We start from the raw sequence: 26,029 nt of genomic DNA, 5'->3' as shown, positions 1-26,029 counted from the left end.
GGAACTTTTATTGATTGCAAATGTGTTTTCTTTTATCTAGAAAATGGCTGGTTCATGAAACTAGGTATTGAAAAGACTCTCGTTGTTTTTCCTGTAGCAGAAACAGTAGGTGGCATGGATCCCCATGTTCTAAAAAACTATGTTGGACTATCCAGCTGGCACTTGCTATGAGCCGCCCCAACTGTCCGGAGATCCCCACCCATCACCTGCTTCATGCCTGTGTATAAAAGTGGACAGAAATCATGTAGGGGAGATAATCTACCTGGAAGACTGACTGATGTACAAAGTGTAATTGATATAAAAGATCATGTTAGTAAAGACTGAAGCAGTTGCTGAATGGGATGTAAGATATCAGCCATGATAAGGGCGTCCCTCTGTCACCTTCTCTAATGTCGATGAAACTGAGCATGTTCTGGAGTCCTTGGACTTATTACTGGAGACTTCTACCTTGAGATAGGGTACCAGAAGAAATCATATACTCAGGACTAAATGTAATGTGAAAGATTTATGTACTGTCCCCTACAGAGATTGGGTGCAGAGTTTTTAGACCAGGGAACAAGTTACCTCAAGTCACCACTGATATTTGGGCAGCATGCAGGCTGAAGAAATATCCTTTGGCTAGAGTAAGGGGTCAGGATATCCTCTTTGGGCTTCCTGGTACCCACAGGCTGAAGTGCAAGAGAGGATAGCAAAATATATTTTTGGAAGGAATTATTCAGACCAATTGTACTTTGTCTGGACTGGCACACATATGAACGGGGCATGCAGACATTCTCCTTAGAAGAGAGAAGTGTGGGAATCTAGCTTGTCAAATATGAAAAGGGAAGCTATTAAGCAACTAAGAATCATGGTGCCAGCACTTCTGACTATCCAGCAGGAATATTTTTCACATACAGAAAAGTGGAAATCCTGAGCATCTGGCACATGCAGGCATCACCTCTTGCTGTTTGGAGACCACCTCCCCCCCCCTTTGAACAGCAGGCAGCACACAAAGCAAAATGAGCAAGCCTGGGTGTGGAAGTGGCATATACAACCTGGGACTCAAGGAGGAGCCAACAAGGTGAGACTCCAACCCCATCAGGTGTAGTCTTATGCCCATGCATTCTCAGAGGATGGGGGAAAAATAAGCAAGAGGGTGAGGAAATCTGACTGAGACAGGTCCTGAAGAACAGAACAAACAAAGAAGGAACTAAATGACAGGGTCAGAGGGCAAGCAGATATATGGGGCGCCTGAGTGGCTCAGTCGTTAAGCGTCTGCCTTTGGCTCAGGGCGTGATCCCGGGGTCCTGGGATCCAGCCCTGCATCGGACTCCCTGCTCCGCTGGAGCCTGCTTCTTCCTCTCCCACTCCCCCTGCTTGTGTTCCCTCTCTTGCTGCCTATCTCTCTCTGTCAAATAAATAAATAAAATCTTAAAAAAAAAAAAAAGAGGGCAAGCAGATATGGACAGCAAAATTCTGGGTGCTGAGCAAATTTCAACCACACAAAAGCCATGCCCTATTGTTAAGGTTCCATACCTCACCTGATGTTGCATGTGAAGTTGTTATTATTTTGTAATGCAACAGTAATGCAGGGGGGGGGAAGGACAGAGTACTTTTTAATATCCCTGGGAACTTCTATTCTAATCTCTAGCAGTGTGTCTTCTGCAACTGGGTAGAAATGGGAGAGAATGTGAGAAATCCATACCAATAAACCTGAGATGTGCATCTCTACATACATTACTCTCCTCATTCACTTAACAACACTACAAGGACATTATAATAATTTCTGCTATGAATTAAGAATTGGACAAATGATGAGGTTGAGGATTAGACAACGAAGGTCCTACCATTAGCAAAGCTCAGAGCTAGGATTCAAGGTGAGGGCCCAAATCCAAGGGCAGAGCTCTGTCTCAGGAAACACAGAAAAAACACACAATTGGGTTGGCAGAGGTGAAACTAGGACTCAAATTAAGTCAGTGTGAGACACACAGGATTTATATTTTGTGGAGAGATGTGTTAGAAAGAAAGCCACGGGGCCATAATGGATCCACTTAAGTTAAAGCCCCAAATCAGTGAACCAAGACGTAACAACTAAGAGCATTTGCAAGCCCCAAGGATGTAATTCTCAGCAATCAACATGGCATGCTCTGGTCAGCATTAAAAACTGTAGTAATCATTCCCCTTTTCTCTCCTTAGGAGGACAACCTTACCTAAAACAATGGATTCTTTGCTATTAATTGTTTTTCTGCGTTCTCTCTTTACTTAAAAACCTTTCAATTTCTACAGCATGATGGAGCTCCTTTCTATTTGCTGGATGGGATACTACCCAATTCAAAAATTATTTAATAAAGCCAAATAGGTCTTTAGAATTCACTTGGTTGAATTTTATTTTTTAACATATTTGGTGGCAGTGTCTAGATCCTACGCAAATTTCTGACTCTATTTGGGGAACAACAAAATACAAGCATAGTTCCCTACAAGTCCTATTGAATTCACTGTCTTTCTCGACACTTCCAAACCCCATAGGTCAGTCCATTTTGCTTTGAGCTCTGCTATTTTTTTGTCTTAGAGATCCTAATTGAATTGCCTTTCCAGTTCAGGGTTAGTGGATCATTCTGTCACTGACACAGAAAGCTCAGACAGAGCAACAGTTCTTAGCCCTCGGTTCAATCCAGAAGTCCACACTGGAATCCCAATCCACAGCCTGTATTTACCTCTCTTTGGCGGCTTAGTCTGTTCCCCATTTCCTGTCTGGAGTCTTCATTAATGGAACCTACTGGTTTGGTCCATGATGGACATTGGAGGTGATGTGTAAATGGCACCCTATTGAACAGTCTATAGTATCTTCTAAACCTAGGCCTTGATTTATAACTCAGACTCCAAGTTGGGAACTGTTGGTGGTGCTACAGTTCTCTGTGTGTGTGGAATCAGACTACAGTCCCCATTCTTGGAGGTGTGCTGGTTCAATCCTTGTCCCAAACCTAGTTCTTTAGCAACTGCTGCCGTCCACAGTTCCACTACCCCAGTTTTGTGGGTCTCTGTTAATATGCACGTGAGGTAAAGGCTTAGCTTAAAGAAAAATAGTAATTAAACAAATGAATAAATAAACAAATAAACAAAACATAAATGAGATCCTTAAAAATCCAAAGAGTTAAGTGCTCTACCCTCCGGCACATTATTTAATATCTAAGAATTATGGTTCTGCCTCTTACCCTCTTGGTGGGAATACAAACAGGAGCAGACACTCTGGAAAACAGTATGGAAGGTACACAAAAAGGTAAAAATAGAACTATCCTATGATCCAGCAATTACACTACTAGTCAATTACCCAACGTGTACAAAAATACTGATTTGAAGGGATACATGCACCCAGATGTTCATAGCAACGTTATATACAATAGTCAAATTATGGAAAGAGCCCAAATGTCCAGCGACTGATGAATGGCACATTATTCAGCCAAAAAAGAATGAAATCTTGCCATTTGCAATGCCTTGGATGGAGCTAGAGAGTATTATGTTAAGCAACATAAATCAGCTACAGAAAGACAATTACTATAGGATTTCACTTATATGTGGAATTTAAGAAACAAAACAAATGATCACAGGGGGCAAAAAAGAGAGGCAAATAAGGAAACAGACTCTTAACTACAGAGACCAAATTGATGGTTACCAGAGGGGAGGTGGGTAGAGGGATGGGTTAAATAAGTGATGGGTATTAAGAGGGCATTTGTGATGAACACCAGGTATTGTATGTAAGTGTTGAAACACTAGATTCTACACCTGAAACTAATATACTGTATGTTAACTAACTGGAATTGAAATAAAAGCTTAAATAAAATATGGTTCTTAAAGCTATAAAAACCTACAAGTCTGTTTTATTTCCCAAATAACCTGGCTTGGTAACTTTCAGGTTGAGAGCCACAAAATAAGGCCAGACAAAAATGTGTGAATTTCCCCCTCTTTGTGACTAGATATGACTGGACAGAATTGTGTGTTAAACCCCATTTATGGCTAAGGTCCTACCAAACTGTTGCCCTCAAGGGAATTACAACCTAGAATTACAATGGCCATTATGAGGAACATTCCAATTAGGTAAGATCACTTAAGAAGTTTCCCTAAAATCACAGATTTCAAAATTCCAAAAGTACCATTGGAGGTGTCATTGGAAAAAGCTGATAAAAAAAGAAGTATAAAAAAAAACAGCAACAAACAAAGTACCCAATACCAAAGACTATAAGACTGATGTAATTCTTTTTGCTTTCCACTATCCTCCTTTATTTGAATACTCAGTCTAAGTTATCCTTTGTCTGATCTGCCTTTACAGAAACCATAAACAAAAGTCAGCTCCAGAGGTAAGTCAAAGTTCCCGTATTCCTTTGCCAACCCCAAAACTTCCCCTGTTTATCTCAAAGAGTTTGTGAATTATTGGTCTTAGGAAACCTCAATCTTTCTTAGAGGAAGTTGCATTCCTTCTCTGCTCCCTAAAGCTATACATCTTATCATGTCTTTGAAATATAAATACACCCGCAATTGGTGGAAAGTAAACAAGGAAAAAGGGAAAGATGTCCTTTATAATACAAACTGCCAAATAATGCATGTTGTGCCCAAACTCTGGCACAGCCTCCTTAAATTTAATTTCAGGATTAAAAATTTTCTCCACAAATATTGGTAACTATAAGGTCTTTGTGTGTTAGTATATATACTATATATATGTATGTATGTTGTAAATGTGTGATATTTTCCTTCCTCTGGAGAATTTTGTTGTAAAAGATCTCTATTTATTTGGTTTGAAAGCAAGCACTTACAAGGATTGAGCTTTCTAAAACTCTCAGAAAGGAGGAAACTAACTTCAATGTTTTTCAAGTTCATGTGATTCAGAAAAATATTCAGTATCAAAACTAATTTAAGGCTGTTGATTTAATTAAAATAAACATATGTTGAGGCACCTGGGTGGCTAGGTCAGTTAGGCATCTGCCTTTGGCTCAGGTCATAATCTCAGGATCTTGGGATGGAGCCCTGCATCAGGCTCCCTGCTCAGTCGGGAGTCTGCTTCTCCCTCTCCCTCTGCCCCTTCCCTCACTCGTGCTCTCTTTTTCTCTCTCTCTCAAATAAATAAATAAAATCTTTAAATAAAATAAAATAAACATGTGTTTAGAGTTATAAGCATTAAAAGTAACATTTTTATTCTACCTGTGTTTACATGAAGTCAAGTAAACATGCTGATGTTACCTCTGTTACGAAATGTTTTTTAAAAATAAATTAGGAGGATGATCAAAAGGGATTTACTCCTAGGATGCAAAGTTGGTTCAGTATTCACAAAACAATCAATGTGACACATCACATCAATAAAGAAAAAGTAAAAATAATATGATCATTTTAATAGATGCAGAAAAAGCATTTGACAAAGTATAATATCCATTTAAGATAAAAAACTTCAATAAAATAGGTCTAGAGGGAACACACCTCAACATAATAAAAGGCATAAGGTCAGGAATAAGATAAATATGTCCACTCTTACCACTTTAATTCAACATAGTGTTGAAAGTCCTAGCCACAGCAATTAGACAACATAAAGAAATCAAAGGCATCCAAATTGGTAAGGAAGAAGTACAACTTTCACTATTTGCAGATGAAATGATATATAGAGAGAACCCAAAAGATTCCACCAAAAAATTCTTAGACTGTTAAATGAATTCAATAAAGTCACAGGATAAAGATCAATGTACAGAAATCTGTTGCATTACATTACACTAATAATGAGTAGCAGAAAGAAATTAGGAAAACAATCCCATTTATAATTTCAGCAGAAACAATAAAATATCTAGGGATAAACTTAACCAAAGAGGTGAAAGAGATGTACTCTGAAAACCATAAAAGATAGATGAAAGAAATTCAAGGCAATGGAAAGAAATGGAAAGACACTCCATGGTCATGGGTTGGAAGAACAAATATTGTTAAAATGTCTCTATTACCCAAAGAAATCTACAGATTCAATGCAAGTTCTACAAACATGCCAACAGCATTTTTCACAGAAATGGAATGAGAAATCTAAGATCTGTGTGGAATGGCAAAAGACCCCAAATTGCCAAAGCTATCTTGAGAGAGGAAAAAAAAACTGGAGATACTACAATTCCAGACTTAAAGTTATATAACAAACCTGTAGGAATCAAAACTGTATGGTATTGGCATAAAAATAGACACAAAGATCAATGGAACAGTATAGAAAAATGCAGAAAGAAACCCACAATTATATGGCCAAATAATCTTTGACAAAGAAGGAAAGACTATACAAAGGCCAAGAGACAGTCTCTTCAACAAATGGTGGTGGGAAAACTGGACAGCTACATGCCAAGAAATGAAACCGGACTACTGTCTTACACCACACAAAAAAGATACTCAAAATGGATGAAAGACCTAAATGTCAGACCTGAAACCATAAAAATTCTAGAAGAGAGCACAGGCAGTAATATCTCTGACATTGGTCATAGCAACATCTTTCTAGATAGGTCTCCTGCAGCAAGGGAAACAAAAGCAAAAATAAACTATTGGGATCACATCAAAATGAAAAACTTATGCACAGCAAAGTGAACTATCAACAAAATTAAAAGACAGACTACTGAATGGGATCAGATACAAATGGCATATGTAATAAAGAGTTATTACCCAAAATATATAAGTAACTGATATAGCTTAAGACACAAAAGCCAGGGGTGGCTGTGTGGCTCAGTCAGTTGAGCATCCAACTCTTGGTTTCGGATCAGGTCATGATTTCATGGTATATGAGAGTAAGCCCCATGTTGGGCTCTGTGTTCAGTGGGGAGCTTGCTTGAAAGATTCTGTCTGCTCCTCCCCCCAGAATAAATCAATCAATCTTTAAAAAACCCAAAAAACAAATAATCCAATTAAAATATGAACAGAGTGGACCAGAAAAAGACGGTGGAAGAGTAGGGGACCCTATTTCAACCAGTCCCCTGAATTTAGCTGGATATCTACCAAACCGTTCTGAACACCCATGAAATCAGCTTGAGATGTAAAAATATATATATCTGGATCTCTACAAACAGAATATCTCTGATGGTCTTGAAGTATGAAGTGGGGAGCCCTGATTCTGCGTGCAGATATTGGAAGATAAACAGAAGGGGGAGGGAGCCACTATATGTTGGCACTGGTAAGGTTATATAACACAGGAGCATAAAAGCATCCCACTGGGGACAAGGCAAAGACTTGAAGGCCCTTAGCGGTCAGGAAAGGACTTTAGGGGGCGCCTGGGTGGCTCAGTTGTTAAGTGTCTGCATTCCACTCAGATCATGATCCCAGGGTCCTGGGATCAAGCCCCACATCGGGCTCCCTGCTCAGCGGGAAGCCTGCTTCTCCCTCTCCCACTTCCCCTGCTTGTGTTCCTTCTCACTGTTTCTCTCTCTCTGTCAAATTAATAAATAAAATCTTTAAAAAAAAGGCAGAATTGTGAAAAAGGAAGGCCACGGGATCACATAGGAGCCACTTAAGGCTTCGACCTAGTAAACCAAGACCTAATACCTAAGCTAACCACAGCTTCACTCCCCCAGGAATGTATACTTTTACTAGTCAACTTAGGTATTTCCAGGTCAGTACCCGGAAATTTGCTGATGGACTCTTTCTCTTCCCCTTAAAAGACCAAACCTGACCAAAACAATGAATTCTTTGCTAATAATTTCTTTTTCCTTTCCCCTCTTCCTTTAAAAATATTTCCTTTCCTAAAGCTCAATGGAGATCCTTTGTATTTAGTAGATAAGATGCCACCTAATTCATGAATCATTTAATAAAGCCAATCATAGTTTAAAATTTATTGATCTGAATTTTATTTTTTTAACAGATAATATATTGTTTCCCCTGGGAAAGTATTTTTGCCTGAGATGGGAGGTGTCTGATCTAGAAGCCCTTGGGGAAAGCCCTATCCACTGACAGCCCTGACATTCACATGATTCTTCTGCAGTTCACAGGCACAGAGTCTGTTCTCCAAGTTTGATTCTCCCAACCTCAGGCCTACATATCTATAATTTTGTTTTTAGACCTGTACTCAATCCAAAGTGATTTCTTGCTTACCAGCTCCTGAAGGAAAGTAGACTTCTGGTGTTAGAGTTGAGCTCTGAATATGTCCCCCGGCAGCACAGGAAATGCCTAGCCTGGACGAAGTGCTGCCTGCAGCCCACAGCAGGAGCACCCCTCTGCACAGACTGGCCTAGCACTGAAACAGGTCCTGTGTGCTGGTGTGGTCACCGCAGAGAGTAAGGTACTTACTGTCACCCCAAATATCTCCACTGTATGTGAGGAGCAGACAGCACTTAAATAATCTCTGGCCTCTGCTCCACCCTCACAGGAATCTGGCCAATAGTTAGAAGCAGCCATCGCATTGCAGAGCTCTGCATTTGCAAGAACAGAAAGTGAAATCAGAGTTCTGAGGGCTCCTCTTCCAAGAAACACAGCCATTGCCAGGAACTGAAACTGAAAGGCACCACGGCCATTGATATGGTGTGGTTTTGGCATCATGAGTAAGAGGAGGGCACAGGATCCCAGGCAGGAAGCTTCTAGTGACATCTGAGGGGCCACACTAACCAGAGTACAGGCTCTAGGCCAGACAGAATCTGAATCCAGAATCAGAGAATACAGGCTTAGTCCTGGGAAAATGATGCTCATGGCCCCCCTGTTAACCTTAGACAGCCCACACTCTATGGGGCATGAAGTCTTATAAGAGTGTATCTAGTCTTTGTCCCTGGTTCCTGGCACAGAGCTTCAAAACTCCTGGGAATTTCCTGAGTAATAGGAGCTGACTTTGTTATGCTAATGAAGTGATTCCATCCAGGCTCCTAGATAACTTCAGGTCTGTGGCTGGTCACCAAGAAGCACAACCATTGTGAATAGAGGGTGGAGACTTTGGGTCAGCTGGACCTCTGGGGAGGAGAACGGGTGTTGGAGATTGTGTTGAATCAAGTAGCCAAAGATTTGATCAATCATGTCTATGTAATGAAATCCTCACAAAAACCTAGACACCAATGCTCAAGTAGGCTTCTTGGTTGGTGTTTGCATTGTTGTTCTGGGAGGGCAGTGTACCCTGATTCCATGGGGAGAGTCATGGAAGCTGTATGCTCTCTCCCAGACCTCACCCTATGTGTATCCTTTTAATAAAACTATGCTCGTACATAAAAGCTCTCCTGACTTCTGTGAATCATTCTAATTAATTATCAAGCCTGAGGGGGTTATAGGAACCCTCACATTTGCAGATAGTCAGTTGGAGGTCCAGATGACGTAGGGAATCCCCCGAAGTGCAATTGGTGTCTGAAGTGACACTAGTCTTCTCAAGGGCTGAACTCTTAAACCCAGAGTATTTGCTAACTCTGGATGGCTAGTACAGGAATTTAATAGACAGTATACCCAGTTGGGGTGGAAACATTACAGAGCAGCCCTATGTCACTGGTAGCCATACTCTGGCTTTATTTGTTTTTATTTATTTTTTGAATAGAAATCCTCATATAGTTTATAATTCAAGAGGTGTAAGATGTATACAATAAAATGTCTCTCCACATACAATGGGCAATCATCAATGTCTGTACTAGAGGGACCATGCCATCTTTACAGGTCCATTTTTGAACCTGTGAACAAATATGTACATCCATTTCCTCCTTTTTACAAAAATGGCAGCATTCTGTACACAACATCCTGTACCTTGGGTTCTTCATTTGCTATTTAGTAATCTTTCTAGATAAGCACAGTCAAAGCTCCTCCTGTTAAAGATATTTTTATTAATGTCTTTTTAAACAAATGTCTGTTTTACTGACAAGTAGTGGAATGAATAAGATCTATGTGTACTATAGCTCAAAAAACCTGTCATTTTGGGGCTTCTGGGTGGCTCAGTCAGTTAAGCATCTGCTTTTGGCTCAGGTCATGATCTCAGGATCCTGGGATCAAATCCCATGTGGGGCTTCCTGCTCAGTAGGGAGCATGCTTCTACTTCTCCCGTGACCCCCTACTTGTGCTTGCTCTCTCTCTTTAGTTCTCTCTCCTTAAATAAAGAAATAAAATGTTAAAAAAAAAGCTGTCATTTTAAAAAAGAAGAAAAAGAAATTGGATCTGCCATCAACCCAGTAAACTCTGGTGATGCCCTGCAAGTAGCAACTCCCTCCTCCAACATGGAGGTTACTCCCTCACACACACCAGTTTTTGACTGAAGAATAATTAATGTAAAACATTGTATTAGTTTTAGGTGCACAACATATTGATTCGACAACTCTATACATTACTCAAAGCTTGCCACAAGTAAGTGCAGTCACCATCTCTCACCACACAACATTGTTACAATATTATTGACTATATTTCCTATGTTTTACTATTCATCTCTGTGACATATTTACTTATAACTGGAAGTTTGTACCTCTTAATATCCTTTATTTATGTTACCTTTCCCCCCACCCACCTCCAATCTGGCAACTACCAGTTTGTTCTCTGTATCTAACAATCTGTTTTGTTGTTACTTGTTTGTTTTTTTTAGATTCCACACATAAGTAAAATTATATATTTGTCTTTCTCTTTCTGACTTATTTTACTTTGTATAATACCTTTTATTTCCATCCATTTTATCACAAATGGAAAGCCATCTTTTTTATGGGTGAGTAATATTCTATCAATGCACACTTGAATTTTCACTGTCGTAAATAATGCTGCAATAAACATAGAGGTGAAGATATCTTTTTGAATTAGCATTTTTGTTTTCTTTAGTTAGACGTCCAGTAGTGGAATTACTAGATTATATAGTATTTCTATTTTTAATCTTTTGAGGAAACTCCATAAAGTTTTCTACAGTGGTTGCACCAATTTACATTTCTGTGACAATATAGGATAGTTCCCTTTTTCCACATCCTCACCAACACTTGTTTTTTATCTTTTTGATACTAGCCTTTCTGACTGGTGTGAGATGATATCTCATTGTGGTTTCTTATATACATTTCTCTCACGAGTAGTAATGTTGAACATATTTTCATAACTGTCCATCTTCTGTGTGTTTGTTAGCCTTTTTTTTTTTTTGAGTTATGTCTATTGAGGTCCTCTGCCCATTTTTCAATCAATTTTTTTGTTTTGTTTATTGGTGTTGAGTTGTATAAGTTCTTTATACATTTTCTATATTAGGCCTTTATTAAATATTTCATTTGCAAATGTCTTCTCCCATTTACTGGGTTGCCTTGTTTAGTTTATGGTTTCCTTCACTGTGTAAAGCCTTCTTATTTTGCTTTAGACCCAATAGTTTATTTTTGCTTTAGTTTCCCTCATCAGGAGAGACATATTCATAAATATGTTGCTAAGAGAAATGTCCAAAAGATTACTGCATATATTTTTAGAAGTTTTATGGTTTCAGGTCTCACATTTAGGTCTTTATTTTTTGTTTGTTTGTTTGCGATTACTTTTTTTATAATAATATTTTTTATTATATTATGTTAGTCAACATACAGTACATCCCTAGTTTTTGATGTAAAGTTCCATGATTCATTACTTGCGTATAACACCCAGTGCACCATGCAATACATGCCCTACATAATACCTCTCACCAGCCTATCCCATTCCCCCACCCCCCCTCCCCTCTGAAGCCCTCAATTTGTTTAGGTCTTTAATCCACTTTGAGTTTATTTGGGGGGATGGTATAAAAAGCTGTCCAGTTTCATTCCTTTACATGTAGCTGTCCAGTTTCTCTAAAACCATCTGTTTAAAGGATCTTTTTCCTTTGCATATTCTTGTCTCATTTGTTGTGCATTAATTGACTATATATGTGTGGGTTTATTCCTGGGCTTTCAGTTCTGCTCTGTTGATCTTGTGTCCATTTTTGTTCCAATACCATACTTTTCTGATTACTACCACTTTGTAGTGTAACTTGAAATCTGGAATTGTGATACCTCTAGATTTGTTTTTTCTTTTTCAAGACAACTTTGATATTCAGGATCTTTTGTGCCTCTATACAAATTTTAAACTGGCTTATTTCACTTCTGCAAAACTTACTGTATTCGGATAAGGATTGCATTAAATCTCTACATTGTGGTACATCTTATGGACATTTTAACAATATTTGTTTTTCCAGTTCATGAGCATGGAATGTCATTCCATTTGATTGTTTCATCTCGAATTTCCATCATCAATATTTTATAGTTTTTAGAATACAGGTCTTTCACCTCCTTAGTTAAGTGTATTCCTAGGTATTTTATAATATTTAATGTAATTGTAAATGGGATTGTTTTTGTAATTTCTCTTTCTGCTGCTCTATTATTAGTTTATAGAAGTTCAGTGGATATCTGTACATTGTTTTTGTATCCTGTATGTTTGCTAAACTCATGGATCTTTCCTAGTAGCTTTCTGGTGGAGTCTTTTAAGGGTTTTCTATATATTGTATCATGTCATCTGCACAGAATGAAAGCTTTACTTCCTTACCAATTTGACTGTCTTTTCTTCCTTTTTCTTGTCTGATTGCCTTGGCTAGGACTTCCAGTAATATGCTGAAAAAAAGTGGTGAGAATAGACAGTCTTATCTTATTCCTGACCTTAGGGGAAATGCTCTCAGGTTTTTGTAGTTGAATAGGATGTTCATTGTGGGTTTTTCATCAATAGCCTTTATTATGTTGGGGTTCGTTTCCCCCAAACATATTTTGTTGAAGTTTTTTTTTTTATCATGAATAACTCTTGTACTTTGTAAAATGCTTTTTCTGCATCTACTGACATTATCATATCATCCTTTCTCTTATTGATGAGATGTATTACATTGATTGGTTTTCTTTAAGTAATTTGCAAATATTGATTTACAAATATTTATTCTGCATGAGAAAATAAATCCCACTTGATTATGGTGAATGACTTTTGTAATGTATTGTTGGATTCAGCTTGCTAATATTTTGTTGAAAATGTTTGCATCTATGTTTATCTAAAATAGTGGCCTGTAGTTCTTTTGTTTTGTAGTGTCTTTGTCTGGTTTTGGTATCAGGGTAATTCTGGCATCATATAATGAATTTGGAAATTTTCCTTTTCCCCCCTATATTTTGGAATCACTTGAGAAAAATAGACATTAATTCTGCTTTACATGTTTGCTAGAATTCACCTATGAAGCTGTCTGTTCTGGACTTCTGTTTCTTTGGAGTTTTGATTACTGATTTTTTATTTCCTTTCTGGTAACCTCTCTCTCTTCAGATTTTCTATTTCTTCCTGATTCAGTTTTGGAAGGTTTCATGTTTCTAGGACTTTATCCATTTCTTCTAGGTTATCCAACTTGTTGGCATATAATTTTTCATAATATTCTCTCACAATCCTCTGTATTCCTGTGGTATCACTTGCTGTTCTTCCTCTTCCATTTTTTATATTGGTTTTGTGAGTCCCCTCCTGCCTTTTTTTAGTTTGTTTTTTGGTGAGTCTGCCAAGGGGGTTATCAATTTTGTGGATATTTTGTAGCACCAGCTCCTGGTTTAAATGATCTGTACTATTGGTTTTGTAATTTCTATTTCATTTATTTCTGCTCTAATCTTTCCTATTTCCTTCCTTCTCCTTACTTCAGGCTACATTTGTTGTTGCGTTTCTAGCTCATTTATGTGTAAATTTAGGGTGTTTACTTGAAAATTTTCCTGCTTCTTTTTCTTAATAATAATATTTTTTATTAAATTATGTTAGTCACCATACAGTACATCCCTAGTTATTGATGTAAAGTTCCATGATTCATTACATGCATGTAACACCCAGCACACCATGCAATACATGCCCTCTTTACTACCCATCACCAGCCTATCCCATCCCCCCCCCCCCCCACTGAAGCCCTCAGTTTGTTTCACAGAATCCAGAATCTCTCCTGGTCCATTCCCCCTTCTGTTTACCCCCCTTTCATCTTCCCTTTCTTCTCCTACTGAACTTCCTACTTCTTATGTTCCATAAATGAGTGAAATCATATGATAATTGTCCTTCTCTGCTTGACTTATTTCACATAGCATTATCTCCTCCAGTCCCGTCCATGTTGCAGCATATGTTGAGAAATCATTCTTTCTGATGGCTAATATTCCATTGTGTATATGGAAAACATCTTCTTAATCCAGTCATCTCTTGAAGGGCATCTCAGCTCCTTCCATAATTAAGCTATTGTGGACAATGCTGCTATGAACATTGGGGTGCATATGGCCCTTCTCTTCAGTACGTCTGTATTTTTGGGGTAAATACCCAGTAGCGCAATGGCTGGGTCATAGGGTAGCTCAATTTTTAACTTTTTAAGGGACCTCCACACTGTTTTCCAGAGTGGCTGTACCAACTTGCATTCCCACCAAAAATGTAAGATGGACCCCCTTTCTCCACATCTTCTCCAACACTTGTTGTTTCCTGCCTTGTCCATTTTTGCCGTTCTAACTGGCGTAAGGTGGTATCTCAGTGTGGTTTTGATTTGAATTTCCCTGATGGCTGATGATTTTGAACATTTTTTCATGTGTCTATTAGCCATTTGTATGTCTTCATTGTAAAAGTGTCTGTTCATAACTTCTGCCCATCTTTTGATTTGTTTATTTGTTTCTCATGTATTGAGTTTGAGAAGTTCATCGTAGATCTTGGATACTAATATTTTATCTGTAGTGTCATTTGCAAATATATTCTCCCATTCCATGGGCTGCCTCTTAGTTTTTTTGACTGTTTCCTTGGCTGTGCAGAAGCTGTTTATCTTGATGAAGTCCCACAAGTTCATTTTTTCTTTTTGTTTCTCTTGCCTTTGCAGATGTCTCATGAGAAAAGTTGCTATTGCCCATGTCAAAGAGGTTACTGCCTATGCTCTCCTCTAGGATTTTGATGGATTCCTGTCTCACATGGAGGACTTTCATCCATTTGGAGTTTATCTTTGTGTATGGTGTGAGAGGATGGTCAAGTTTCATTCTTTTGCATACAGCTGTCCAATTTTCCCTGCACCATTTATTGAAGAGACTGTCTTTTTTCCACTGGATGTTTTTTCCTGCTTTGTCAGAGTGTAGGGATAGAGGGTACATTCTTCAATTTCATAAAAACCATCTATGAAAAGCCTATAGTGAATATCATTCTCAATGGGAAAAGCTGGAAGCCTTCCCATTAAGATCAGGAACTCGACAAGGATGCCCATTCTCACCATTATTATTCAACATAGTACTAGAAGTCCTTGCAACAGCAATCAGACAACAAAAAGGGATAAAATGTATCCAAATTGGCAAAGAAGAAGTCAAATTGTCTCTTTTCACAGATGACATGATACTCTATATGGAAAACGCAAAAGACTCCACCCCCAAACTACAAGAACTTATAGAGCAATTCAGTAATGTGGCGGGATACAAAATCAATGCTCAGAAATCAGTTGCATTTCTATACACGAACAATGAGACTGAAGAAAGAGAAACTAGGGAAACTATTCCAGTTACAATAGCACCAAAAATCATACATTATCTTGGAATGAATGTAACCAGAGACGTAAAGGATCTATATTCTAGAAACTACAAATCACTCTTGAAAGACATTGAGGAAGACACAAAAAGATGGAAAAATATTCCATGCTCATGGATTGGAAGAATTAACATGGTTAAAATGTCCATGCTACCCAGAGCAATCTACACTTTCAATGCTATCCCGATCAAAATACCGATATGACATTTTTCAAGGAACTGGAAGAAATAGTCCTTAAATTTGTATGGAACCAGAAAAGGCCCCGAATCGCCAAGGAATTGTTGAAAAGGAAAAACAAACCTGGGGGCATCACGTTGCCGGATTTCAAGCTATACTACAAAGTTGTAATCACAAAGACAGCATAGTACTGGCACAAAAACAGACACATAGAACATGTAACAGAATAGAGAACCCAGAAATGGACCCTCAGCTCTTTGGGCAACGAATCTTTGACAGAACAGGAAAAAACATCCAGTGAAGCTGTTCCAAAAAAATAGAAGCAGAAGGAAGACTACCAAATTCATCCTATGAGGCCAGTATTACCTTGATCCCCAAACCAGGCAAAGAACCCATGAAAAAGAATTACAGACCTACATCCCTGATGAAAATGGATGCCAAAATTCTCAACAAGATCCTAGCGAAAAGGATCCAACAGTACATTAAAAGGATTATCCATCTCGACCAAGTGGAATTCATCCCTGGGATCCAAGGGTGCCTCAACATTCGCAAATCGATCAGTGTGGTAGAACACATTAATAAGAGAAGAGACAAGAACCATATGATGCTCTCATTTGATGCAGAAAGAGCATTTGAGTCTATGCTACCCAGAGCAATCTACACTTTCAATGCCATCCCGATCAAAATACCAATGACATTTTTCAAAGAACTGGAACAAACAGCCCTTCAATTTGTGTAGAACCAGAAAAGGCCCCGAATTGCCAAGGAATTGTTGAAAAGGAAAAACAAAGCTGGGGACATCACGTTGCCAGATTTCAAGCTATACTACAATGCTGTGATCACAAAGACAGCATGGTACTGGCACAAAACAGACACATAGACCAATGGAACACAATAGAGAACCCAGAAATGGACCCTCACCTCTTGGGGCAACTCATCTTTGACACAACAGGAAAAAACATCCAGTGGAAAAAAAGTCTCTTCAATAAATGGTGCTGGGAAAATTGGACAGCTACATGCAAAAGAATGAAACTTGACCATCCTCTCACACCATACACAAAAATAAACTCCAAATGGATGAAAGACCTCGATGTGAGACAGGAATCCATCAAAATTCTAGAGGAGAACATAGGCAACAACCTCTACGACATTGGCCAAAGCAACCTTTTTCATGACACGTCCCCAAAGGCAAGAGAAACAAAAGATAAAATGAATTTATGGGACTTCATCAAGATTAGGAGTCATCTTTTTAAGCAAATGGCTTGCTTAGTGATTTTATGTAGTTGTGTTTCAACTTCCTCAGAAGTGTTAATCTGGATACACCAGGTGGTGATGGTCACAGTAGTAAACAACTCTTGCTAGGCTAAAAGATAATCTGAGATTGTTGATTGTCAAGAGAATCTTTGACCAGAGAATAAGCATGTTTGTTGGGCATCTATTGTTTTAAGAATGGATTCTGAAATATCTTTTAGGAGTTAAGAAAGTTTCTGGATTAAATTGTCATGTAAATTTACTCTTAACTAGGGAAGCTTGGCCCTGCAAAGGAAGCAAACCTTGAGTCCTGAATGGACCATAATTGGTCTATTTTATTTTGTTTTATTTTATTTTTTAAAGATTTTATTTATTTATTTGACAGAGAGAGAGGCAGCCAGAGAGAGAGGGAACACAAGCAGGGGGAGTGGGAGAGGAAGAAGCAGGTTCCCAGGGGAGGGGCCTGATGTAGGACTCGATCCCAGGACTCTAGGATCACGCCCTGGGCCAAAGGCAGATGCTTAACGACTGAGCCACCCAGGCGCCCCCATAACTGGTCTATTTTAATTTATTTATGTCAATCCAGGGGATTCAACAAATGAGATCTCTTAATTTGGTTAGGAAATGTTAGGGGCAAGATTAGATTTTTCTCTTAGCCTGAATTAAAAGATTGTTTTAAATTCTGGAGTTTACTTCCCCTTCAGACATACAGCTGAGGGCATTCTATTTCCAGGGTTATCCCAGAGTAAAGGAAAGGAAAAGGAGAAAGGGTTTCACATTTAGTTAATGTATGAAGACTTGATCTGTTGTCTTGGGTGAAAGCAGTCTACCTCAATGTTAGCTACTTATCTTGCTCATCAGTTTGATTTAGAGGTCTCTAGTATGTATTCAGGACCAGATGTCAAGTAAAGCCTTCTTTAGCTGTGAAATGTGTATCCAAGATTCAATACCTTCTAGTTTTGTAGCAATGCCAGTGGTTGGGAGCACTTGGTAAGATCCCTTTCAATAGAGTTCAAAAGCTGTATTCTTCTGATGACAATTCCAGACCACTCAGTCACCAGGCTCTAGATGATGACCAACAGGGTCCTTTGAACTGGGATTTGGGAAGACTTCTTTCAACTGTTGATGATAGGCTTCAGTGTAAAATATTAGAGACATAGTTGGTCATACTACCATGACACAAAAAGAGATCAACAGAAAGTTTATACCCATAGACATCGTCTTCCGGTGACTATGTTGTGTGAAGTGAGTTTACATACCCAAAGAGGGCACTGCAAACAGTCAGCAAGTCCAAAGGCAATACCTCAGGGCAGGGAAGTCCAGTATTTTTGGCTAGCTTAAAAATTTTAAGTTTGAGGATCCCATTAGATCTCTCAACCTTGCCTGATGATTGAGGGTGATAGGGCCAGTGATGATTCCAAAAAGTTTGCAAGGCTTTTGTTAAATATGGTATGATTTGTCCAATGAAATGGCTGACAATTTACTGAAGATTGTGGAAGGTATACCCCTCACTGGAAACACATTTCTAACAGTTCCTTTGCCACCGTGAGGACCTCAGCCTTTCAGCAGGGGAAAGCTTCAACCTACCTGGAAAACATGCATACATAAATAAAACATATTGATAACACATACCTGGTGGCAACTGAATAAAGATGGGCTGTGGGTGTTCAAAAGTCCCAAAAGAGGAGGTGTGAGGCCTCTGGGGGCAAAAGTAATTTTTCCAGGATAATGGGCCTGACAAGTCAGACATTGGTGGTAGACTTTTTTCACAATTTTATACAAATCTCCTCTTGAATGTCTAGTCATAGGTTGAGTCATCTTAAATGCACTGTGATGGGTGAAGGAATGAAAAAAAAAATGGTGTTTGACAGAGAGTCAGGAAGAATCAAGTGACTGCCTTACATTTTCCAAAGCCATGACTGTTCAACTTACAGCCATTGGATACCCATCTTATTTTCTCTGATTCAGAAGCACAGTGTTGCCATGCTACCTTGACATCACAATGGTGGACATCTCACAATGAGGGGCATTTTTGCAGCAGCAGAGTGGATGTTACCCACATGTGCCACAATCTTTATAGATACTTTCACTGGCTGCTTTTGAATGAGAGTCCACTGGGACATTTTCCTGATACTCAGTCCTTTTAGTGTGAGCCTCAGTTTTGATGACAGCAATTTCAGAAGGTAAGAGCGTAATTACAAGTGATAACATTATACCAGGATGTGTCAAATTTCCAGGAATTTCACATAATTCTAGAATACTTATATATCTATATAACTACCATGCAAAATACAGGAACTTTGTTTTCTAGGAAGATCACTTAAATGGTAAGGGTACTTTCACAACCTATTACCAAAAGTAGATCAAATGTTAGAAAATCAAACAGAACTTTGTCCTTTTACCAGATAGGAAACCAAATTCTATTTTGCACCAGTTTACATTTGTAGCAAATCGTATTCATTCAAATGTCAATCAGTCCTGACCATGCATAAAATTCCTTTCCAAAGTTTCCTTCTTCACAATTTTTGTACAACTTTTTTTTGCCTGAAGAAATAAAGTGCATCTCTAGTCCACATATATTTAAAAAGAATTTTTTTTAAAGTAGGCTCCATATCCAACATGGGGCTTGAACTCACCACACTGAGATCAAGAGTCTTGTGTTCTCAGACAACAAAAAGGGATCAAAGGTGTCCAAATCAGCAGAGAAGAAGTCAAAATGTCTCTCTTCGCAGATGACATGATACTCTATATGGAAAATCCAAAAGAATCCACTCCCAAACTATTAGAAGTTATAGAGCAACCCAGTAATGTGGCGGGATACAAAATCAATGCTCAGAAATCAGTTGCATTTCTATACACGAATAATGAGACTGAAGAAAGAGAAACTAGGGAATCCATCCCATTTACAATAGCACCAAAAACCATACGTTACCTTGAAATTAACTTAACCAGAGATGTACAGGACCTATATTCTAGAATCTATAAATCACTCTTGAAAGACATTGAGGAAGACATAAAAAGATGGAAAGATATTCCATGCTCATGGATCGGAAAAATTAACATAGTTAAAATGTCCATGCTACCCAGAGCAATCTACACTTTCAATGCTATCCCAATCAAAATACCGAGGACATTTTTCAAAGAACTGGAACAAACAGTCCTTAAATTTGTATGGAAACAGAAAAGGCCCCGAATCTCCAAGGAACTGTTGAAAAGGAAAAACAAAGCTGGGGGCATCACAATGCCGGATTTCGAGCTGTACGACAAAGCTGTGATCACAAAGACAGCATGGTACTGGCACAAAAACAGACACATAGACCAATGGAACAGAATAGAGAACCCAGAAATGGACCCTCAGCTCTTTGGGCAACTAATCTTTGATAAAGCAGGAAAAAACATCCGCTGGGAAAAAGACAGTCTCTTCAATAAATGGTTCTGGGAAAATTGGCCAGCTACATGCAAAAGAATGAAACCTGACCACTCTCTCACAGCATACACAAAAATAAACTCCAAATGGATGAAAGACCTCGATGTGAGACAGGAATCCACCAAAATTCTAGAGGAGAACATAGGTAGCAACCTGTATGACATCGGCCAAAGCAACCTTTTTCATGACACGTCCCCAAAGGCAAGAGAAACAAAAGATAAAATGAACTTGTGGGACTTCATCAAGATAAAAAGCTTCTGCACAGCCAAGGAAACAGTCAGAAAAACTAAGAGGCAGCCCACGGAATGGGAGAATATATTTGCAAATGACACTACAGATAAAATATTAGTATCCAAGATCTACAAAGAACTTCTCAAACTCAATACACAAGAAACAAATAAACAAATCAAAAAATGGGCAGAAGATATGAATAGACACTTTCCCAATGAAGACATACAAATGGCTAACAGACATATGAAAAAATGTTCAAAATCATTAGCCATCAGGGAAATTCAAATCAAAACCACACTGAGATACCACCTTATGCCAGTTAGAATGGCAAAAATAGACAAGGCAAGAAACAACAATTGTTGGAGAGGATGTGGAGAAAGGGGATCCCTCCTACATTGTTGGTGGGAATGCAAGTTGGTACAGCCACTCTGGAAAACAGTGTGGAGGTCCCTTAAAAAGTTAAAAATTGAGCTATCCTATGATCCAGCCATTGCACTACTGGGTGTTTACCCCAAAGATACAGACGTAGTGAAGAGAAGGGCCATATGCACCCCAATGTTCATAGCTGCATTGTCCACAATAGCTAAATTGTGGAAGGAGCCGAGATGCCCTTCAAGAGATGACTGGATTAAGAAGTTGTGGTCCATATATACAATGGAATATTACTCAGCTATCAGAAAGAACGAATTCTCAACATTTGCTGCAACATGGACGGCACTGGAGGAGATAATGCTAAGTGAAATAAGTCAAGCAGAGAGACAACTATCATATGATTTCTTTCATCTATGGAACATAAGAACTAGGATGATCGGTAGGGGAAGAAAGGGATAAAGAAAGGGGGGGGTAATCAGAAGGGGGAATGAAACATGAGAGACTATGGGCTATGAGAAACAAACTGAGGGCCTCAGAGGGGAGGGGGGTGGGGGAATGGGATAGACTGGTGATGGGTAGTAAGGGGGGCACATATTGCATGGTGCACTGGGTGTTATACGCAACTAATGAATCATCGAGCTTTACATCAGAAACCGGGGATGTACTGTATGGTGACTAACATAATATAATAAAAAAAATCATTAAAAAAAAAAGAGCCTTGTGTTCTTTGGACTGAGCCAGCCAGGCACCCCAACTTTTTTTTTTTTTTTTTTTTTACCAAAAACACATGTCCTACTTTACTTTCATTCAGAGAGGTTTCTTTTTTCTATTTTTAGTTGCTATGACCACATACATTAATTAGAGTTCTTAACCCTCAGAAAATTTAACTTCTAGTGAAAATTAAGTGATAAGCATGAGTTAACTGTCTTTTAGACTAGTGTTCTTTAGATTGGCAAATTTATACATACAACATCATATCTTTATAGTATGATCTTTCAATATAAGATGCCAAGAAAGTTTGCCAAAAGACCTATATTTATCTTTTGTTTCTCAGTAATAAAGAAGCCAAAATTACAGAAACATGATCAGTAATTAATGTTTCATTATTTCATTTTACTTCAAAATGATCTAGATATTTAATGAACTTAAATCACTACTGAATCGAACTTAGTGAAACTTTAAGGTTTTAGTGTATCAAAAGGGTTTTGGAAATGATTTAAAAGTGTACCTCAAATTTTTTAAAAATTTAATTTATATCTGTTTAATTTCCTTGTTCTTAACAATTGTGGCTAGATTACTCATAAAATGGATAATCAGACATAATGACACATCAAGGTCAATTATTTTTCCAAGCTGTTTTTATTTTTTATTTATTATTTTTATTAAGTTTTTAAAAATAATTTAATTAAGTTTGTTAACTCCAGTACAGTTAACATACAGTGTTATATTTGTTTCAGGTACAATATAGTGACTCAACAATTCTATACACTACTCAGTGCTCATCGTGATAAATGTACTCTTAATCCCCTTCACTTATTTCACTTATTCCCCTCACCCTTCTCCCCTCTGGTATATCCATCGGTTTGTTCTCTATAGTTAAGAGGCTGTTCCTTGTTTTGTCTCTTTCCTCTTTTTTAATTCCTTTTGTTCATTGTTTTTGTTTCTAAAATTCCACACATGAGTGAAATCGTATTGTATTTGTCTATCACTGACTTGTTTCCCTTAGCATTATAGTCTTCAGCTCCATCTATGTCATTGCAAATGGCAAGATTTCATTCTTTTTTCAAGCTGAATTCTATTCCATTGTGTGTATATATATATTTATACATATATATCTTCTTTATGTGGATAAAGAATGTACCCTTTATGTACATATGTGTGTGTGTGTATATCTTCTTTACCCATTCATCTATCAACAGATGTCTGGGCTACTTTCCTAATTTGACTATTGTGAATAATGCTGCTAAAAATGTATTGTGAATAATGCCATAACCCTTTGAATTAATGCCTTCATTTTGTGATACTTTTAATAAATAGTTTGACTATAGGATTCTGGATATAACATCATATTCTCTTAGAACTCTGAAGATTTATCTCCCTCCAGCATGCCATGTTGCCAGTAAAAAGCCCAATGCCAATTGCATTCCATTCCTTGAATGGTCACCTGGTTGTCCTCATGGAAAATTGTAGGAACTCTTCATTCCTGGGGTCCAGAAGTGTCACCAGGGACTAGTGACCTGGAGTACTTCCACTTACCACTCAGCATTTAGAAGGCACCTTAAATGATAGCTGATGTCAAAAGACATGGAGGAAACTAAAATGCATATTACCAAGTGAGAGAAATCAATCTGGAAAGGCTAAATAGTGCACAATTTCAACTGTGTAACATTCTGAGAAAGGCAAAACTATAGAAATGAGAAAAAGACCAGTGGTTCCCAAGGGTTCAGGGGAGGGAGGGATAAATCAGTGGAGCACACAGGCCATTTAGAGCAGTGAAACCACTCTGTGAAACCACTCTGTGAGATATGATAATGGCAGATCAATGGTGGACAAATTACACTTTTGTCAAAACCCATAGAATACCCAACACCAACAATGAACCCAGTGTAAACTATGAGGTCACATGGAGGGAGAAAGATGGGTCAGTTTGGGTTCATGAATTGTACAATGGTCTGAGTTGCCGGCAGTGGAGGCTGTACTTGTGTGAGGGCGAGATGGGACCCAGTGTACCTTCTGCTCAATTTTGCTGTGACACTGAAGCTGCTCTAAAAGAGAGCCTATTGAAAAAAAATAATGGCTGCTGACATCATTCTTCACCTTTGGCATTATCCTTTGTTATGTGTTCTAAGTGTAATAATGTTCAGCCTCTAGCTACAGTAGGATATATATGATATTACATGCATACATACACAGAACAAAGTACGATATAAATACAAATACCTGTGAACTCAACTCCCAAATTAGGAACTGGAATGTTACTTAAATCATTGGCTATTCCCACAAGCTTCACCCCATATCCTGTCTCTGCATCTGTTCTCAGATGTACAGATCCTTTGAATTTGGGGTCTAATATTGTTTTACATTCTTTAGTTATTGTCATAGATGTGTGTTTCCTAAGACATTATATCATTTAGTTTTGCTTCTTTGGGTGCTTTAGAAAAATAGAATTATTTAGTGTGCCATCCTCTGTAAGCTGCTTTTCATTTACATTGTTTCTCTCACATGTGTTTTCCATTTTGCCAGGATAGCACATATAATCTATTCCCTGTCAATGGAAAGTTGAGTTTGGGGTTCTTTACAGTTGTTTCTTTCTCTTCAACACAGTTCTGCTAAAAACATCTTACACATGTCTCCGGTATACCTGTGGGAAACTTTCACTAGAACTAGGTGTGGAATTGCTGGGTCATAACATACAGATTTTTACACACTGCACCAAAGGAAGAAGATGCATTGCTTACAAAACAGCCTCAAATCTCCCATCTCTCAGATATTTTCTGTATTTCTATCACTATTGGCCAGTTGAGAAGGATCTCCTACCCTTATATCTCAAATGTAGACTATACTTGTAACTTGGTGCCTGTGACCACCCATTTCTCTCCTGAGGGAGTTACATGGTGTCAGACCACATCAGCATCTGAGGCAGCTTCCTGAGTCATGTCCTTTAAGCTCTTGCAGGAGCTACTGGTATTTGTCTATGGCCCACTGTGGGCCACTGGCTCATCCTCCTGGGTATTGCTCTGAATGGACTTCACCAAGGGTACTGGGGTTCTCAGACATGCACACAACATTCTCTAGTCCAACTCTAACACTGCACAAAGACTACTGCTACTAAACATTTTTTTGGACTTAGGGTTCATTCTGAACTGAAGTATATATCCACAACTTCCTGTGTTGAAGCTGTAAACCCCATTGTGACTGTATTGTAGGAGGTTCAATAAAGGTTGGGGCGCCTGGATGGCTCAGTCATTAAGCATCTGCCTTCAGCTCAGGGCGTGATCCTGGAGTTCTGGGATCGAGCCTCACGTCAGGCTCTTCTGCTGGGAGCCTGCTTCTTTCTCTCCCACTCCTCCTGCTTGTGTTCCCTCCCTCACTGGCTGTCTCTCTCTCTGTCAAATGAATAAATACAACCTTAAAAAAAAAACAAGACAATAAAGATTAACTCAGCTTAGATGGGTGGGACCCCAACTCATGAGACTGATCTCCTTAGAAGAAGGGGAAGAGACACCAGGGATACACACACAGAGAAAGGCCATGCAAGGATACGATACAGAGGGGCCATCTGCAAGTCAAGGAGAGAGGCTCCAGGAGAAGCAAACCTATGGGAACCTTGATCTAAGATGTCCAGCTTCCAGAAGAGTGAGAAAATAAATTTCTGGTGTTTAAGTCTCCCCGCCCATGGTATTTTGTTATGGCGACCCTAGCAAACCAACCTTCTGAAACTAGGAGCAAAATCCAGAATATAGTCTGATTCTCAATAGGCTTTTATTCTAATTCATGCCTTAGCTTCTCTCCATTGGATTGGAAGTGTGCTTTTAGTTAGGGCTGAGGAAGACTCCAAAGAGTTAACTTCCCATTCTTTTGTCCCCGAAGCCTTGAAAACTCTCCTTCTCTTCCTGCTAACACCGTGACCAGCCCTGGGGAGCTGCTCACCTGGGTGCATGAGCCCAAGAGGCACCAGGCTGGCCTCCACCCAACCTCCACAGAGGCTCTACCATCATTCCTTCACCATCACCACACAACACTGGTTGGGTTCCAGTGTGCGACAGAGCCAGAGTGGCCCACTGAGACCCTGAGTGTGCTCTGAGCGCTGAGGCCACAGGGCTCAGTTCATGTCCCAGATATTCCCCTGGGAGCATAGTGAATGCAGACTTCCCTGACAATGGCTCCTCTCACTGGATTTGACCAGAGAGATATTTTGTGGTTCGGGGACTATGAAAGACACTTTCTGCCTTTTGCTTTCTGCCAACTTGAGGAGATCAAAAAGGTGCCTACCCAAAAAACATCATTTCATATTGAGTGTTATTTTCCAATTTAAACGTACAGTGAAGAGTCCCATGAAGACAGTGATAGGAAAATGAGTGTGCTGAGAAGGAATTTAAATGATGATTCAGGAGGCCCACAAAAGCCAATGTTGGTGCTGTGCTTCTAGTATCAAAA

The 26,029-nt window shown here is 38.8% G+C and overlaps 1 protein-coding gene across 5 annotated transcripts in view; it reads right to left on the bottom strand.

The window, feature by feature from the left end:
• LOC148110164 (interferon-gamma-inducible GTPase 10-like) overlaps nt 1-26,029 on the bottom strand; it is a 78,743-nt gene that overhangs the window by 25,496 nt on the left and 27,218 nt on the right. Inside the window, exon 1 of one of the 5 annotated variants that reach the window (XM_045779041.2) lies at nt 8,062-8,297. The exons of the other annotated variants lie outside the window; for them this stretch is intronic. The gene's annotated coding sequence lies outside the window, so the exon portion shown is untranslated. Of the gene's footprint in view, nt 1-8,061; nt 8,298-26,029 lie in introns of those variants that run through there. 5 annotated transcript variants of the gene reach the window in all.

Source organism: Ursus americanus, chromosome 5 (genome assembly GCF_024610735.1).
Source record: "Ursus americanus isolate L20-20 chromosome 5, mUrsAme1.1.p, whole genome shotgun sequence".
Classification (NCBI taxonomy): Eukaryota; Metazoa; Chordata; class Mammalia; order Carnivora; family Ursidae; genus Ursus; species Ursus americanus.
The sequence above is the reverse complement of the archived record's forward strand: the minus strand, read 5'-3'. Positions and strand labels throughout refer to the sequence as shown.